We start from the raw sequence: 17,200 nt of genomic DNA on the forward strand, positions 1-17,200 counted from the left end.
TCCTCCAATCTTCTACCTTCATTGAGAACAATGCCTCTTCCTCTTATAAAAAAAATTATAGCATGTATCATATTTTTATCACAATAAAATAAATAATCAACTTTTATTTTCACTTTCATCAAGTCCTACAATTTTTAAATTTCTCTAAAGAATCTTGGGGTTGAAAATTGTGTTGGGTTATGAGTTTGTTATAGTGAAACACCTCCTTCAACATAAATTCAGAGAACTTTTATTTGGTCAACATAAATTTTGTACGAGTTAAGTTATGTGACATAAATTGAATAGTAGTATTTTTATAACTTAATTTATTCGACATAAATTTAGAGAACTTTTCTTTTTTATGATATACGTTTTGTAAAAATTAAGTTATGCCTTTATAATATAATTTGTGATTCTGAAATTTGAAATTTAATGAATGGAAAAGAAAGAATAATAATAAAGAATAAAAAAATTATTAGAAAAAAAGGAAAAAAGAAGAGGAATGGAATAGGAAATAAAGAGAAATAAAATAAAAATTAAGTATGAATTAGACTATAGTGTTAAAATAAAATAATTTGAAAAAAATAAATGAACAAATGCATAAAAAATAAAAAATGAAACGAAAAAAAAAGTAGAGAAAAAATAAACGAATAAAGAAATAAATGAGAAAAAAAAAGGAAATATATAAAATAAATATTGAGTATAAAAGAGATTATGGTGTAAAAAAAATAAAGAATAGTATAATTTGAAAATTTTAAATGAACAGAGAAACATAAAAAAGAAAAAAAGAACAAGTAGAGAAATAAAAAGTAAAAGAATTAAAAATTAACGAAATAACTAAAGCTACAAGGAAAGGGGGCATTTTCTATAATTAGTTAGGGGAATAATTGTAAAGGGGTATGTGTTTAGTTTTCTCTAATAATTTTGACTTAAAGCTCACATTTGTGGGGCTCGAAGTTGTTATATTTGTGGTTTCAGCGGTATATTGTTAAAGATGAGTTCATGGGATTGTTGTTGGAGATTTGGAGATGCGCAAATATCATTTTGGATTTATACAAAAAAAAAAAAAAATTGTAAAAATTTAAAAGTTAGTTAATTATTCAAATCCTAAAGGAAGAGAATATAAAGAACTTTTTACTAAAATATAACAAGAAGGTATCATTAAAGGTAGAGAAACACATGGCAAGAAGACAATTCAACTATCACCATACAATTACAACAACAGTAAACATCAAGTTCAACATACATTGAAGGGAAATTAAAACATAAGTCTCCAACACATAAAAATATTTTAAACTCTTGCATCATATCTATCCATTTGAAATCTAAACGATGTGTGGTATTAGTGTCATTAGATGTTCATCCTATCGTTCAAGAACCAAATGGATAAGATATGAGACAAAGAAATGCATACATAAAAGCGACCTCTGAAAATTCATTCATGTATCAACAAAATAAACGACAAGTAAGGACACAAGGAAAAAACAAAATACATCTCAAGAAAGAAGGAAAAGGCATAGAAAATAAGAACAACCCATCAGAAGAACAGCATGTCATCTTCTTAAAAAGAGCAACCTAAATCACAACAAATCTAAAGAGAAACTCAAGTTATAGCAAAAAGAAGTACCATATTGGCAAATAGACACAATCGGAAGGATCAAGTTTCAGCTGCAAATGCTCGACTCAGATACATAGCAGCAAAATACAACCATTTCTAACAGAAGAAATGCAGTTAATGTAACACCCGGTGTTAGAACGATCTAAATTTAGAAAACGCTAAATTGGAAATAGCTAAATCTGAAAATTTTCAAATTATGCTTAAGTTGTAAGTTTTGGGTCAACTTAAAACGACCATAACTTTCAGTACAGTATGAGTTAGGTAACCCATAATATATCAAATGAAAGGACTTGGAATCCTCTTTCCAACGCCACCGAGTTTGCTAAGTTTCGAGCTCATATGAGAGAGATATGCCCGTTTAAAGTTAGTCTGTCCAGTTAAGAAAAGTTACCCAAAAATATGAGGGGTATTTTAGGCTTTTCCTTACCCAATAAGATTAAAACGAATTTAGTAATTATTTTGGGGTCAAATCTGATTTGGGTCAGTTTGCACAATCTCAAATACGCTTAGGGTTTTAGAAGAGAGTTCAAGAAGAGGAAAAGAGGAGAAAAGGAAGAACGAAGAAGGTTTTCATGTATCGAGGATTTGTTTCACCAAATCGAGGTATGTGAGTTTTCATAGTGTTGGGTTCGTTCACTCACACACCAATCATGTTTTAAATTATCGACTTCATCCCTAGAGATTGAGAAATTAAGTTCTTGATGAGTTTCTCGAAGAGTTATTATTCATTCTTGAATCTTGATGATGGTTGAGTTCTTGAGGCGAAGATTTTGTTAAGGGGTTGAGTAAATTGATAGTTCTTGAATGAGTTCACTAAAATTGTTCTGGGTTATAGGAATTCGAGAGTTTTTACCTTAGAATTTCAGTGGGTATGAGTTGAATCGGGTTTGGGAGAAGAAGAAAAGATCGGGCAGAAATTGGCGATGCGGACTTGCTCCTCCTAAGAGAAATTTCTCTCTCTGCGTCGCGGAGAGAACGCGGACTCCATTGTTTTAAGAATTATTTTGCGACCAAATATTATAATTCATCTCTGCGTCGCAGACTTGCTCCTAGACAGTGTTTTTCGACCGTTTATCATGATTAACTATCTAAAACTCATTTAATCATCACAATATCCTCTATATCATAAATCATAACTCCTGAATTCATAATTCAAATTCAAGATAGAGTTAAGAGTCAGGTTTTGAGAGTTCATTAGAGTCATTTTGAGAAGTCTTTTACATTGTTTTAAAACTTGTTTTAAGACTTGAGCATTTGAGTTTGAAGAAGAGTAGAGTTGAGTTCATTTTCTTTAAAATGATATATGGGAACTAAGTATTCCCAAGAGCAAATATTTTTACATTTAAGATGGAGGAAACACCGATTTTCCAAAGAGTTCATGATTAGTTTTAAGTACTATCTCTTTTTAGAAAAACCTTTTGAGTAACAATCTCAAAGTTGAGGAAGAGGAAATGGTTTCTTTAAAACATAATGAGCTAAGTTATATTTTGGGAATAGTATTGAGCACCGATATGGGGGAGAGTTCTAACAACTCACAGCACCCATAAATCATGTAGCCGATGTGGCTAGAAAGGGTCATGCTTTTTAGATGATTCCTTATTGCTTTTTAGCATAGACTAGTAGATCCACTTAGTTAGTAGGTCCTATACCCCGACAAAGTGTAGGATAGTTCTGACAGCGTGGGCTAGACGTTATATCACCACATAACTCATAGTGATGGTTGTCGGTTAGAGAATCTCCCACAAAGTTATTATGTATTCTCATATACAACAGAGTTATTTTATATTTTTATATACAAACTGAGTTATTATTGTATTTTTAAATACATTGAGTTGTTATCTACCGTTTTAAATTCTTTATATAAATTGCACTTTTATCGTCATTTTATATTGCATTGAGTTGAGTATCCATGAGTTGAGTAGAGCCGATGTGAGTATGTTTCGTTCAGTGTTCTCATTATATGCTCATACATTCCATGTACTGACGTCATTTGGTCTGCATTTTTTATGATGCAGATACATGTAACCAAGATCATCAACCAACGTTTTGTTGATCCTGTCAAGTTCCAGAGTTGTTTGGTGAGCCTCCTTGTTTCTGGAGGATCCCTCATTTATTTTCTATTAGTAAGTTGGTTAGGATGATCGGGGGTCTTGTCCCGACATCCCTCATAGTATTAGAGGCTTCATAGATAGATAGATAGTAGTTCATGAGTCTTTTCATTTTCAGTTGCTAATGTTTTAAAGACTTGAGTTGTCTATTTCAGGCTAGTTGAATATTCTTATATATCCTGAGTTTATCTTTTAAGACAGTTGAGTAAAGTTTACATTTGATTTCATCTTATGTTGAGTAAGTCTTCTGCTGAATATTGAGCCAGGGCAAGGGTTCGCTTAGGGCCAGCAATGGTTCTCGAATGCCCGTTGCGCCCAGGATGTAGGCTCGGGGTGTGACAGTTAAATCGAGGGAATAGGAATGAGAATAAGAAACAAAGCAACAATGAGCTAGTTATTATCTAACTTTAACTATTTTGTCCTAAACTACCATATGTCTTGATCCTACGCTATCACTTGGCACGATCCTAGGCTAGACTTTTTTTCTTAATTATATATATATAGATTTTGACCTTTCTATACCCATTCCGGATGTCATTTGACTAAATAGAATATTTTCAAAATAAATGACTTTAAATATAAAAATCAAAATCAAAATTTGTTGTATATCATATTCGTAATTTCTATGATTATTATTTATCATTAATTAATTTCTTTTGATTGTCACAAAATTTGTATATAATATTTTCGTATATATACACTTAAGAAATACATAATTTATTTATTCAAATCTTTACGTAAATTTATTCTTTTTAATTTAAGGAATAATATTTTGCACAATATTATTATTTGCCTGATCAATTTTTGTATTTATTTATGAAATAGCAACTTATACAAACTATCCCTTTAATTCATATAAATTCTAGACAATTTCTTTTTAATTTATGTCAATTTTAGCCAAATTTAAAATGAATTGACCGTTTTCTATTACCTCAATCGGATAATATACCCGTAACTCATTTTCTCTAATTCTCTTATATGATTCTGATGATATATCACATCTTCTTTTCTTTCAATTTTTTTATTTACCAAAAACAAAAAATCATTAAAATTTAATGTCAGTTAATTTATTTTTAAAATTATATTTAATTATACACTTAGACTCGAACCAATTACTGTAACTTTTAAATTCAAGGTTCAAATTACCCTAATATGTCAGTGTTTCACTCGAGTTCACTCTCGTCTCTCAGTCATAGAGAAGTTTATCACTCGGAGAAGCAATCGTCAGCGAGTCATTCTCTCTTCTTAGCAAACGTCCACGACCAGCACGCAACGCGCGGGTCAGTCTCTTACTCTTGTCTCTCAGTCTCTTATTTTCGGTGACCACTCTTTTAAGTCTCTATTTTTCTGTTTGTTGGTTGACTATTTGATGGTTTTACAATGTTAAATAAACAAGTATCACATTTCTTTCCACTTTGATAGAAACTGGAAAACGGAAAAAATGAGCCTTGTTTAATTTTATGTGATATTTATTGAAATGGGTGATTTGGGGTTACAATTTGTGATTTGTTTTATGATTATGGGTTTTGTGTTGTTGACTTATCTTTAATTCTCTATTGGTCTCTACTCTCTCGAGTCTACTTGTTATAGTATTGTTTTAAGTGTTGAATTCTTGTGTTGATGGCAAACAACCTGGTAGTGTTTTACTGATGCCACAAAATATAGTTATGTTTGTCTTGTATTGTTATATTCTGATTTTTGATGGTGTTGTTCTTGCCTAATGCCTCGTGTTGCTGAATTTTTGGATTGTGTTGGTACTTGGTAGTGTTATTTATTGATTCTTGGCGCTATTGAATGTATTTGTGTACTCTAGCTAAGAGGAAATCTCTGTGATTATGCATTTTCCTTTACCCTTCTTACAAATTCGTACAACTTTAAAACTTAGCCTTTTTTGGTAAACTTTGATTCATAAGTTTTCAATTCTAGCATGTTTACCCTCCTTAATTGATTCTTTCAATTCTAGCATGTTTAGAATCATATAAATTACGAATATGATATACAACAAATTTCAGTTTTTTTTATATTTAATGCCATTTATTTTGAACATATTTTACTTAGTCAAACAACCTCCGGCTATAGAAAGGTCAAAATCTATATCTATATCTATATATATATTTTATATATAATTAAGAAAAAAAGTCTAGTGTAGGATCTTGCCGAGTGGCAGCGTAGGATCAAGACATGGGGTAGTTTAGGAAAAAATAGATAAGTTAGATAATAATTAACTCATCGTTGTTCTGATTCTTGTTCTCATTCCTATTCCCTCAATTTAACTGCTTTTCTTCTACTAGAAATGATTGCATTTTGCTACTATGTATCAGAGTCAAGCATTTGCAATTGAAACTTAATCATTCGATTGTGTCGATTTGCCAGTATGGTACTTGTTCTTGCTGTAACTTGAGTTTCTCTTTGGATTTGTTGTGATTAGGATTGCTCTTTTTAAGAAGATGGTATGTCTCTTGTTATTCTTCTGACAGATTGTTCTTATTTTCTGTGTTTTTTCCTTCTTTTTTGAATTTACCCTTACTGTTAAAATAAAGTTGTTCTTACCCTCGTCGTCTACAAACTTCTCAACGGTGTCCCTCAATTGGATGGAAAACCCCAAATCAACAAAAATAACCAGATTTTACTTAAATTACCTAATTTTACCCGATCCGACCCACTTAATACAACCCACTTTTATTTATCTTTATCTTTAAACTTATACCTCTTACAAATGGAAATCTCTTGTTCTTCAATGTTAAACAAGGATAGTAAGCCAAAACGTGATTTAGAATACATAGGTTTAAATTTCAAATCATCCGAAACAATAAACAAAGAGGGTGACTTCGGGAATCTGCTAAATTCACCTATACCACCACTTATATTTTTGTTGTTTTTTTCAAATTAATTTAAATATGCTTCTGTAATTTGATTTCATGAAATTTATGTAACGATTTATTAATCTTCTCTATTATACAGTTTCAAAAGCAGTCAAATTTTGCTTCTTACCATTGTAATTGCTCCATAAACGATGGGAGTGAAAATCGATCACTGACGGTGCAGTGACGATAATCACCATTTTTCCGGTGAACAAGGGGCTCTATGCTATATCTTTTGAATTTTGTTGAGGAGAAGAATTCTCAATTTCATCATGGATCAATTGAGATTGGTAATTTTGACTCTCCTTGGTCTGACTTCCTTCTCCTGGATTTTCTCCACTTTGACTCTTTTGAACCCTATTTCCTAAATTCGAGGAACACTGATCAGATTCGGATGGGGCTTTTGTACTAGTGGGGTGTATTTCATCCCCACGAACGTTTTGACATTCATTTCACCGGCAACAATTCCTCTATTGGAATCGGCTAAAGATGGAGAGAAGTGAATTATATGATTAGGTGGATCGGATCGGGTTAAAATTGGGTAATTAAGTAAAATCGGGTTATTTTTGTTGATTTGAGATTTTCCATCCAATTGAGGGGCACGGGTGAGAAGTTTGTAGACGGCAAGGACTTTCAACTTTGTTTTAACGATAAGGGTAAAGTCAATTAATAAATCATAGTGAATGGTATTTTTGACCTTTTTCCCAACAACAATTAATCAGGTAAATAATAATATTATGCAAATAGTATTCCTTAAATTAAAAAGAATAAATTTACATAGAGATATGAATAAATGAATTATGTATTATATATATTGGGACCCGTGCTGGAAATTCTAGAATTAACCCCAAAAATAGGTCTCAATCAGTTCCTCGAACTCATGTCCCAAAATGGGACACAATTCGAGGTTCGGGAACATCACAATATCAACATGCAACCAAAACCAGGATTTTCTCAAGAGCTAGAAATGGACAGCAGCTGAAATTAGTAAATTTACCAGAAAGGGAAGTCTACAGTGAATTCCGACTATACCACGACGTTCTCCTCGAAAAACCACTCAAAATAGCCATTGTAATCATCAAATTCAGACTTAGAACGAGGGAGAAATCAAGTCCCAAAATATCCCACACATTGAGTTCACAAAGTAGCCATGACAAAAGGTGGAAACGAGAATTTACCTCAATTGAAGGTCCTAAAGCAGCTTCTGATTCACCAACACGTTCTTTTCAAAAAATCTCACAGCATAACCTCTTGAATCACCCAATTTAGAGCTCTAAAGCTCAAGGTATCACACTTTTAAAATGAGGGCTGAAAGCTGAAACAAAAGAGGAAATATTCCTAAAGACATTCTGCAGCCTCCCGAAGATAAGTTACGGACATCTCCGCACCGATCCGCAGGACTCTACTAGACGTTAGCTCTATACAAGTGAGACCGGTGAACCTAGGGCTCTGATACCAACTTGTCATCAAGTCCATGAAGGCGGCAAGGGCATTAGTCAACCAAAAAGACATCACAAGGAACTTATAGTGGTCGTAACGAGTCCTAAATGCGGTCTTAGGGATGTCCGCTGCCCTAATCCTCAGATGATGGTACCCAGACCTCAGATAAATCTTAGAAAACACGGCACCTTGTTCAGTTGCCTTTAGTCAATGCACATCCTCATAGTCCCGACCTTCTTCTTCACAAACAGAAAAAGAGCACCCCACGTCAACACACTCAGACGGATGAACCCCTTACCTAAGAGGTCTAGCACCCATCCGGTAAGGCGGAATAGAAATATGACGGGTGTCGGGCTTCAAATCTATGGCAAAATCATTGTCACACTCTGAGGGTAGGCCAGGTAGGTCTGTAGGGAACACATATGCATACTTTCTAACCATATGAACTGAGTCAACTGAAGGGCCCGCCCTACTCACATCCCACACATATGTCAAATAATCTAAACACCCAGAAACAACCAACCGTCTAGCTCACGTAAAACAGATGATCCCCGTCAGTGTGTGACTATAAGCACCGTGCCACAACACCGGGGGAATACCAGGCATGGATAAGGTAACGGTCTTGGCGTAGAAATCCAAGACCGCATGGTAGGGGGATAACCAGTCCATGCCCAGAATCACATCGAAATCAACCATATCTAGCAGAATAAGATCAACTCTAGTATCATAACCCTGGATAGTCACTAAGCAAGATCGACATGCTACCATGATCCTGCCAACGGAGGAGGAGAAAGTTCGTTATTTTGTACGTGGGTTGCGGTACAGCTGAAGGTCGACACAGAGCATTTGGTTTCAGTCGACCGTTCATTTCTAGATGAGGTCGACTATGCCCGATCCATGGAGCATATTCATCGCGAAGCCCAAGGGAGCAGCGATAAGAGGGCATGATACTAGGGCAGCTACAATGGGTCCCAGACTAAAGAGATGGACTCTTATGATAGGCCCCGCCAGAGGTTCCAGCAGGGTCAGTCCAGCCGGCCTGTTCAGGCGGCATTACATGCTTCTGAGGGAATCCAGCATCAACAGGGTGGTCCTAGTACGGGCCAGAGTTCGAGGGGATCAGATTCCCTCCCTTCCTACAACGATCGGGTTACTACAGGGCGTTTAACTTCGGGGTGTTATGATTGTGGTGCTCTTGACCATTGGTCTAGAGAGTGCCTCCGGCGAGGGCGAATGGAGATTGTACCAACTTTCCCTGCATCTATACTAGTTTCAGCAGTGCCCCCTCTAACTAGAGGTGGTGGTCAGGACAATGACCATCGGGATAGCCGACAGGGTACCAGAGGCAGAGCTCAGGGAGATAGGTCAGGTGGTAGATCAGACGCACCGGACAGAGGTGCTCAGAGTCGTTTCTACGCAGCCCCAGTGAGGGCGGCGGCTGAGGCATCTGACGATATCATCACATGTACGTTTTTATTGTGCCATCAACCTCCTACAGTATTATTTGTTCCCTATGGCATTTTTGTATGTATCTATTTATTTTGCTCCCCGATTGGGTATGAGGTCTAAGTCCATGACAGAGACGGTTTATGTTTCGATCCCGGTGGGTGAGTCCTTAGTAGTGGATCAGGTATTGCACCACTCAAAATAACCACTGGAATCATCAAATTCGGACATAGAACGAGGGAGAGATCAAGTCCCAAAATATCCCACAATTTGAGTTCATAAAGTAGCCATGGCAGTAGGTGAAAACGAGAAATCGGGTCGTGACAGTTGATCATGGAGATGAATACTTATGATCCTTATTAAATGATGTGAAGACGAATACCTATATCATGTTATGTCGTACATGGAGGCGAATACCTATGATCCTTATTAAATGATGTTGAGGCGAATACCTATATCATATCATAAAGGGGCATGGAGGCGAATACTTATGATTCCCTAAAATGGTCATAGAGGCGAATACTTATTACTATACATGTAAGGCAAAAGAACACCCATTAGCCTTTATATTAGACATAGAGAGGTGAGTTCCCATGTCTTAAGAGTAAGTAAGAGTAATATGAGCTATGAAATATGAGAATGACTAGTTTGGATTGTAGCTTGAAAGGCCCTTCCAATACATGTATGACTAGAGGTGATTTTCCTTGTCTATGAGAAATAAGTTAACTATGAGAATAAAAGATGATGAATATGAATGATGGCATAAAGAGGTTTACTTAGCATGGGTGAGATTTATAGGGTCTTATCCATGCATTGCACAAGTTTGCCTTGAGGTCACTTTATGGAGTATTCCTATATGATATGATGATTTATGTAAATTGTCTACTCTTATGTATCATGTTGGTATCTCTTATGATTATGGTATATGTCTTATGTTGACTAGTGCCTATGATATGCTTATGTTGATGATTTATGTTAGCCATCATATTTAGTACTTTATTGTACTAACACATACTTTTGCCTATATTCTTATCAAATGTAAGGTCCGGCGATATTGACTTCCATCCCCGTGGCTAGGTTCATAGTAGAGCAAGGAGTGAAGATTTGGTGAGTCCTCATAGCATCGAGGATTTGATTACCTTTCCTTTTTATGTCTTTCTTTTATGTTAGAACTATTGTATGTATTTTGCAAAAATATTTAAGAAACAAATATATAAAAGTAAATAACTCTGCTTATGACTTTGCTTTAATTAATTAGATCTCAATCATTAATTCTAAACTATGACATGTGTCTCCAATCCAAGCTAGAACTTGGAGAAAATGGAGAGGAGCCGGATCCAGAGTAAAGATATAGGAGAGACAAATAACAATTTAGGAGAAGAGAACTAGGACCTACAATTTTTTTTATTTTAAACAGGCCTAACCCATCGATGGCCCTCTAAAGTTGGCACGAAGTTTCACTTAGATACCTTAACTGGACGATGTTCATTTTAAACACCTCATGTAGAGTCTCATTGTGTCATTTTGACACTTCTTTTATAATCAACAAAAATGTGGGTGTACTACACTTGCGGCTGACGTGTAAAGTGTCGAATTAAATTTGGACATTTGTCATTTATGTTCAAAATAATTCTTAAACAATGAACTTTAAGTTTAAGAAAAAAATACCCAATAATTAAATGACATGTAGCATTTTACCTAAATATTTTATCTATTTAAAATTTATTTTGCAACGCTCCACCCCCCTCCCCTTACCCCACAACCCCCCAACCCATCTTCTCCGGCGCTTTTTGCAGAAAACAATCCCAATTTCAAAGTCTTGTGCTAAACATGAGTTCTCCAGTACTAAATATTAGTTTCTTGAATTTTTTTGTAGATGTTTCAACAATCAGAGAACATGATTGAATGTAGAACTGTAGATCAACTACTAAAAGAAAGGAAAATGCAATGTGATGTGCATTCCTCCATTAACACCCATTTCTTTTTAAATGCTTCAAATTCTAAAAAAAAAAGAAGGTAAGATATTGATTATTTTTTTGTCAAACTAAATTGAGGAGAAGAAGGAAAAAAAATTAAGAAAATGTGTTCAAACTTGAGGAAATTTCTGCTGCTGGAATTCACTACTTCCTCTGTCACCATTAGATCTATATTTCCATGGAAGGAGTTTAAGTTTGGGAAGATGGTGGCTGAAAATGGGGAAGGAGATAAAGAAAATAAAATAAAAAATAGTTAAATAAGCCTCTCACGCGTATATAGTGAGTGTATCACACTCATTGTGCCATGTAAGCAAAAAGTGTCAAAATGACACAGCGGGACCCTACATAAGGTGTTTAAAATATAAACATTGTCCAGTTAAGGTGTCTAAGTGAAATTTTGTGCCAACTTTAGGGGATCACCGATGAATTTGACCTTTTAAAAATATCCCTCACATACCAACTCATAGTTGTGCTTCTCCCACCATAAATGAATGCTCATGATTGTATGTCAAGTCTAGGGGCTCCTTTTAATTACATAGAATTTGTTCTAAAGTTAATCAGTATCTGATCATGAGTGTGAATATGAACTAACTAACAACACTTACTCCAAAGGCAATATCTAAATGAGTCATAATGATATAATTTAACTTTCTAGTGTATCCTCAAAAGTAGAACTGTCAATATGGGCTAGGCCTGTTGGACCGGCTTGGCCTAACTCGTAATTTGATAGAGTTGGACTAAGATTTTTGGAGCCCATTTAAGAAAAGAGTTTTTAAGCTCGGTCTGAATAAGTCTGCTGATATGTGGGGATTGAGAAATATGGATAGGACCGTCCCGTCGGTCAAATAAAAATAAATTAGAGTATTAAAAATAACAAGAGTCCAAACTCAAATCTATTTGAAGTTTGAAATATTAAAATTTAAATAAAATTAACGTTTATAACATATGTACTACATAAAATAAAAATTCCCTAAAATTTCTAGGGAATCACTATGTAGGTCGTAGCCTATGGAATATTGTCATATTTTTTGTGTTTTATTATGATCATTGGAAAACAATTAAGTTAATATTTATGTTTAACTATTTGTGTTTTTACTTGAAATCAAATTTAATAAATATCATAAAGATAATTTTATTTGTGGATTTGATTAACAAGTAGTAACACTAACACCATGTAATATTGTCTTGTTGATATTTATGATAATACTTTTAAATTATAATTTGATTTTAAAAATTATATAAAATATACTTTTTTAAAAGTGGGTTGACCCGACACAGCCCGTAACCCACGCACTTGTGGGTTGGGCTAACCATTTTCTAGCCCAAAATAAAATGGGCTAGCCCGCCCTAACCCGTCAAATTTCAAAGCATGTATGTGTTAATCCGGATGGGGTGGACCAGCCCATATTAACAACTTTACTCAAAAATGAATTTGTGGAGGATATAATGTACACATATCTTACATTTATCTTTTTGATGATAGAGAGGATGTTTGTGATAGATATTCAACTCAAAACAAAAGCTTTTGAACACAGTTGCATAAAAACAAATAATAATAAAGTAACTGAATAGCAAGATACAAAGTAAGTGAACCAAACACATACTAACACATATTTAAGTTCATTAAATAAGTCGTTTAAAAGTAACTCTTTCCTTTTCTCTTTGGTAATACTCACTTATTCTTATTTTGCATCTTTCATATTTTGATTAGTGTAATACAATGAGTTTTAGTTTTTGATTTTATCATGTGCTATCTGACTTACTTAAATGAACAAAATTCATACACTATATTTGTTCCCAGACTATCATTATAGGCGACAAAACACTGTCTATCATTTCTATCTTTTAGAGCATATTTCATCAAGCAAACTATTTTTTTCAATGAAAGAATATCAAAAGTAGTGACAATCTCAACACAAAAAGGAGTAATGTATTGTAGAGTATAAGATATTGATGGGTGAATGAGGAGGTTTAATTAGTTAAGTACGTTTGAATAAGTGGGGGTGTGCGTACATATTCGTTAAATGCAAATGTTGGGTGTTTGATGGGAAACAACAATTTGCATTTGATTGTTTAAAATACTGAAAAATGAGGGGCTATGTCTGTCTGAAAATACTTAATTAGATGTTGATGTCTGTTCAAAGTGCAAGCAATGAGTTTGTAGAGTGGATAAGGGTCATCAACTATAATATTAGATCTTTTTAGATAAACATATTTATGTAATTTGACTTTTAATTTTAAGGAGATCATACTTATATTGGAAAAAAATTCAAAACAACAATATTTTAGCTTTTAGTGGGACTCCTTAGCAACAATTTCATTATTTATTAAAAATGTCATTATTTTAGTTTGTTAAGGGATTAGTTATGTATTTATTTTATTTTGATTAATTTGAAAGAATATAAATAATTAATAACAGAACATAGAAAATCATGGAACAAAAATATTCAAAAAAGGTAAAAAAGATTTTAAATACAAATCAGTTACGTTTTGAAAAGAGCATAAATAGCCATCTTTCCATCGAGCGTTTTTTTGCTTTCTTCTTAAAACATCAAAAAAAAATTCAAATAATTTAGTTTGTCTTCCGAATCATTCATCTGATAACTTTCAAAGCTTCTTCAAGTTGAATACGACATAGTTTTGAAACAAAATTTTTCAAATTTGACAACTATAAATTTGTCGCATCCAGCGAACAATCGAAAAACAATCAGGTATTTTTTCCGATTTTTTTATTTGTTTGGATGAGATATTCGTATATGTCGAGTACAAAAGTGTTGTTTTTTTTTCTGATTGAATCAGTGAAATCTTTGTATGCATGGGAATTTATTGCTTTTTTCAGATGTTTTGTATCCAAATTATGATGTATAAGGAATGATTTTTTTTTTTTAGTTTAGTAGCTGTTTTTTTCTATTTGAATGCATACAATAATTTGTATCACATTAAGTTAATGTAACTAATCGATCATGAACTATATGTTGAATACAACAATATATGAATACAAAAGTGAGATGAAAATACAAAGTTATAAATACAAAGTGAGATTGAATATAAAGTTGTGAATACAAAAGAAATACTCTCTTCATTTGAAATATAAAATGACTTTGAAAGGTAAAATACAAACTAATGGATCATGAACTATATGTTGAATACAACAATATATGAATACAAAAGTGAGATGAAAATACAAAGTTATAAATACAAAGTGAGATTGAATATAAAGTTGTGAATACAAAAGAAATTAAATACTCACTTCATTTAAATACAAAGTAACTTTGAAAGGTAAAGTAGACACATAAAATACAAAACTTGTTGGTATACAATTAGGTTGAATAAACAAAAGAGAAATACAAGCTTGTTCACATATAAATTGAGATTGAAATACAGAATGAATATCCAATAAAATACAAAATTGTTAGCATGCAGTTAGACTGAATACAAATTAAGAAGGAAATACAAACATGTTGATATACTAATTGAGATTGAAATACAATGTAAAAACAAAAAATGTAAAACTTGTTGATATATAGATAGAATGAATACACAAATAAATTGTTGATTCAGACATTGTAGACAAACAGATGCTTTCCCCAAATCTAAAATCCTAAAAGTAAATATAAATGTATTAAAAATCAAACAAAATAAACATATGAATGAATTTGTAGATTCTAATAAATCTGAAATATTAAAACAAAATTAGAAAAAAATTGAAAAAAAATTGTTTAATCGACGAAAAATCTTAAATACATAAATTTTACATGAATATGTAAACAAACTTGCATAAAAATAAAAAAAATTAACGGAAAATCCGTAATATGTACAATGCGAAATATAAATCATAAATGGTGATATTGAAAAAAAATCAAAAGAAATCTAAATAACTAATTGAAATACATAAATATTAGATGAATATGTAAACAAACTTGCATAAAAATCGAAAAAAATGATGGAAAATCCATAATATGTACAATGCGAAATATAAACCATAAACGGTGATATTGAAAACAAATCAAAAGAAATCTAAATAACTAATCGAAATTACCTTTACCAAATTTAAAATTTCTTGAATTAATATATAGATTTTGTTTACCAACCGAGAAATTTCTTGAATTAATATAGAGATTTTGTTGAAGAATCGAACTTTGAATAATTTCTGTTTCAAGGTTAGCAAAAAACTTGAAAAAAGAGAATATGGGAACGTGAAAGGTGGAGAAAAATAAAAACTTTAAGTTAGAAACGTGAAAGGTGGGAAACGTGTAAGACGTAGGAAGAATATTAATGAATACCTTTCAGGGTGGCCCAGTAGTTTGGGCTTGGGACTTCCACGTTGGATGTCTCAAGTTCGAAACCCCTTGCCAGTGAAAGCAAGGGGTTTGCTTCTGGGTCGAGCTCGTTGCATCGGGCTTGCCTAGTGCGGGTTACCTCTCCTATGTGGTTTACGAGCTATTGCATAGGAGCAGAGGTTTTACCCTGTGCGCACCCAAAGAGTAGCGGCTGCGGGTTTTCCTTGTCATAAAAAAATAAAAAATATTAATGAATAATTTTGTATTTGTTTTCTATTTTTAATCTGTTATTGGTTAGAATTTGGTCCAATGATGGACCCTTTTGATTAATAAAAGGAAATATAAATAATAAAATGTGAATACAAATTATTTTTGAAAATATTGACATTCTGACATTTTAAATAAATATTTTAAAGTATTGTTGTTTTGACTAAATATGTTAGGTATTATGACTAGATAGCTAATTTTCCCTATATTAGAATAACAGAACTTTCACATATAGCCACTCAAAAGTAGCCTAATTACTCTCCATAGTTATAGTTTGATAATTACAATTCGTAGCTACATGTAATAGGGAGGAGAGAGGCGAGCGAAAGAGGGGCAAAGAGTCGGAGAGAAGTGAATTGTATATGTATATCAGTTAGACAGTTGTATATTATACATATGTATTTGTATATATGGCAAGTGAGATTGGGAGAGGGAGGAGAGAGGCGAGCGAGATTGGGAGAGGAAGGAGAGAGGCGAGTGAGATTGGGAGAGGGAGGAGAGAGGCGAGCGAGATTGGGAGTGGAAGGAGAGAGGCGAGTGAGATTGGGAGAGGAAGGAGAGAGGCGAGCGAGAGAGGAAAGAGAGTGGGAGAGAGGTGAATTGTGTATGTATATCGATTAGATAATTATATATTATACATATGCATTTGTATATATGGCAAGCTAGATTGGGAGAGGAAGGAGAGAGGCGAGCGAGATTGGGAGAGGGAAGAGAGAGGCGAGCAAGAGAGGGCAGAGAGTGCGAGAGAGGTGAATTGTATATGTATATCGGTTAGATAATTGTATATTATTGTGAATTATACATATACAAACGTGACTAATTATACAAACTCGAAGTCAGCCCACATAATTAATGTATAATGTTAGTCATGAGTAGTAATCATAACAAACTATAGCTATGATGAGTAATTAAGTAGTATAAGTTTGCTTAACCGCGTAATTTTCCCTATATATAATATAAGACAGGTAGGTAAGTAGATAAATAGATATGGACTATGGTATATTCATTTGTTGAGAAATACAAACCTTAATTTTCAAGTAAGTACTATACTTAGATACAATTTTTTTAAATCTGAAATAAAATAATCCCTAGTCTCATTTCTTAATTATTAAATTAATAAAATAAAATAAAAAAATACTTCAATTTTTGTCATGAATTATTATAATTAAAAACACTCCAAATTTTTTGTCGACCATTAAAATATATATTTCACGGCTAACGCTAG

General features: G+C 33.1%; 1 protein-coding gene across 1 annotated transcript in view; it reads right to left on the minus strand.

The window, feature by feature from the left end:
• The window catches only part of LOC125872466 (probable glycerol-3-phosphate dehydrogenase [NAD(+)] 1, cytosolic), a 193,744-nt gene that overhangs the window by 15,558 nt on the left and 160,986 nt on the right, over positions 1-17,200 (minus strand). The gene's annotated exons all lie outside the window — the stretch shown is intronic.

This window comes from Solanum stenotomum, chromosome 1, assembly GCF_019186545.1.
Source record: "Solanum stenotomum isolate F172 chromosome 1, ASM1918654v1, whole genome shotgun sequence".
In the NCBI taxonomy this organism is placed as follows: Eukaryota; Viridiplantae; Streptophyta; class Magnoliopsida; order Solanales; family Solanaceae; genus Solanum; species Solanum stenotomum.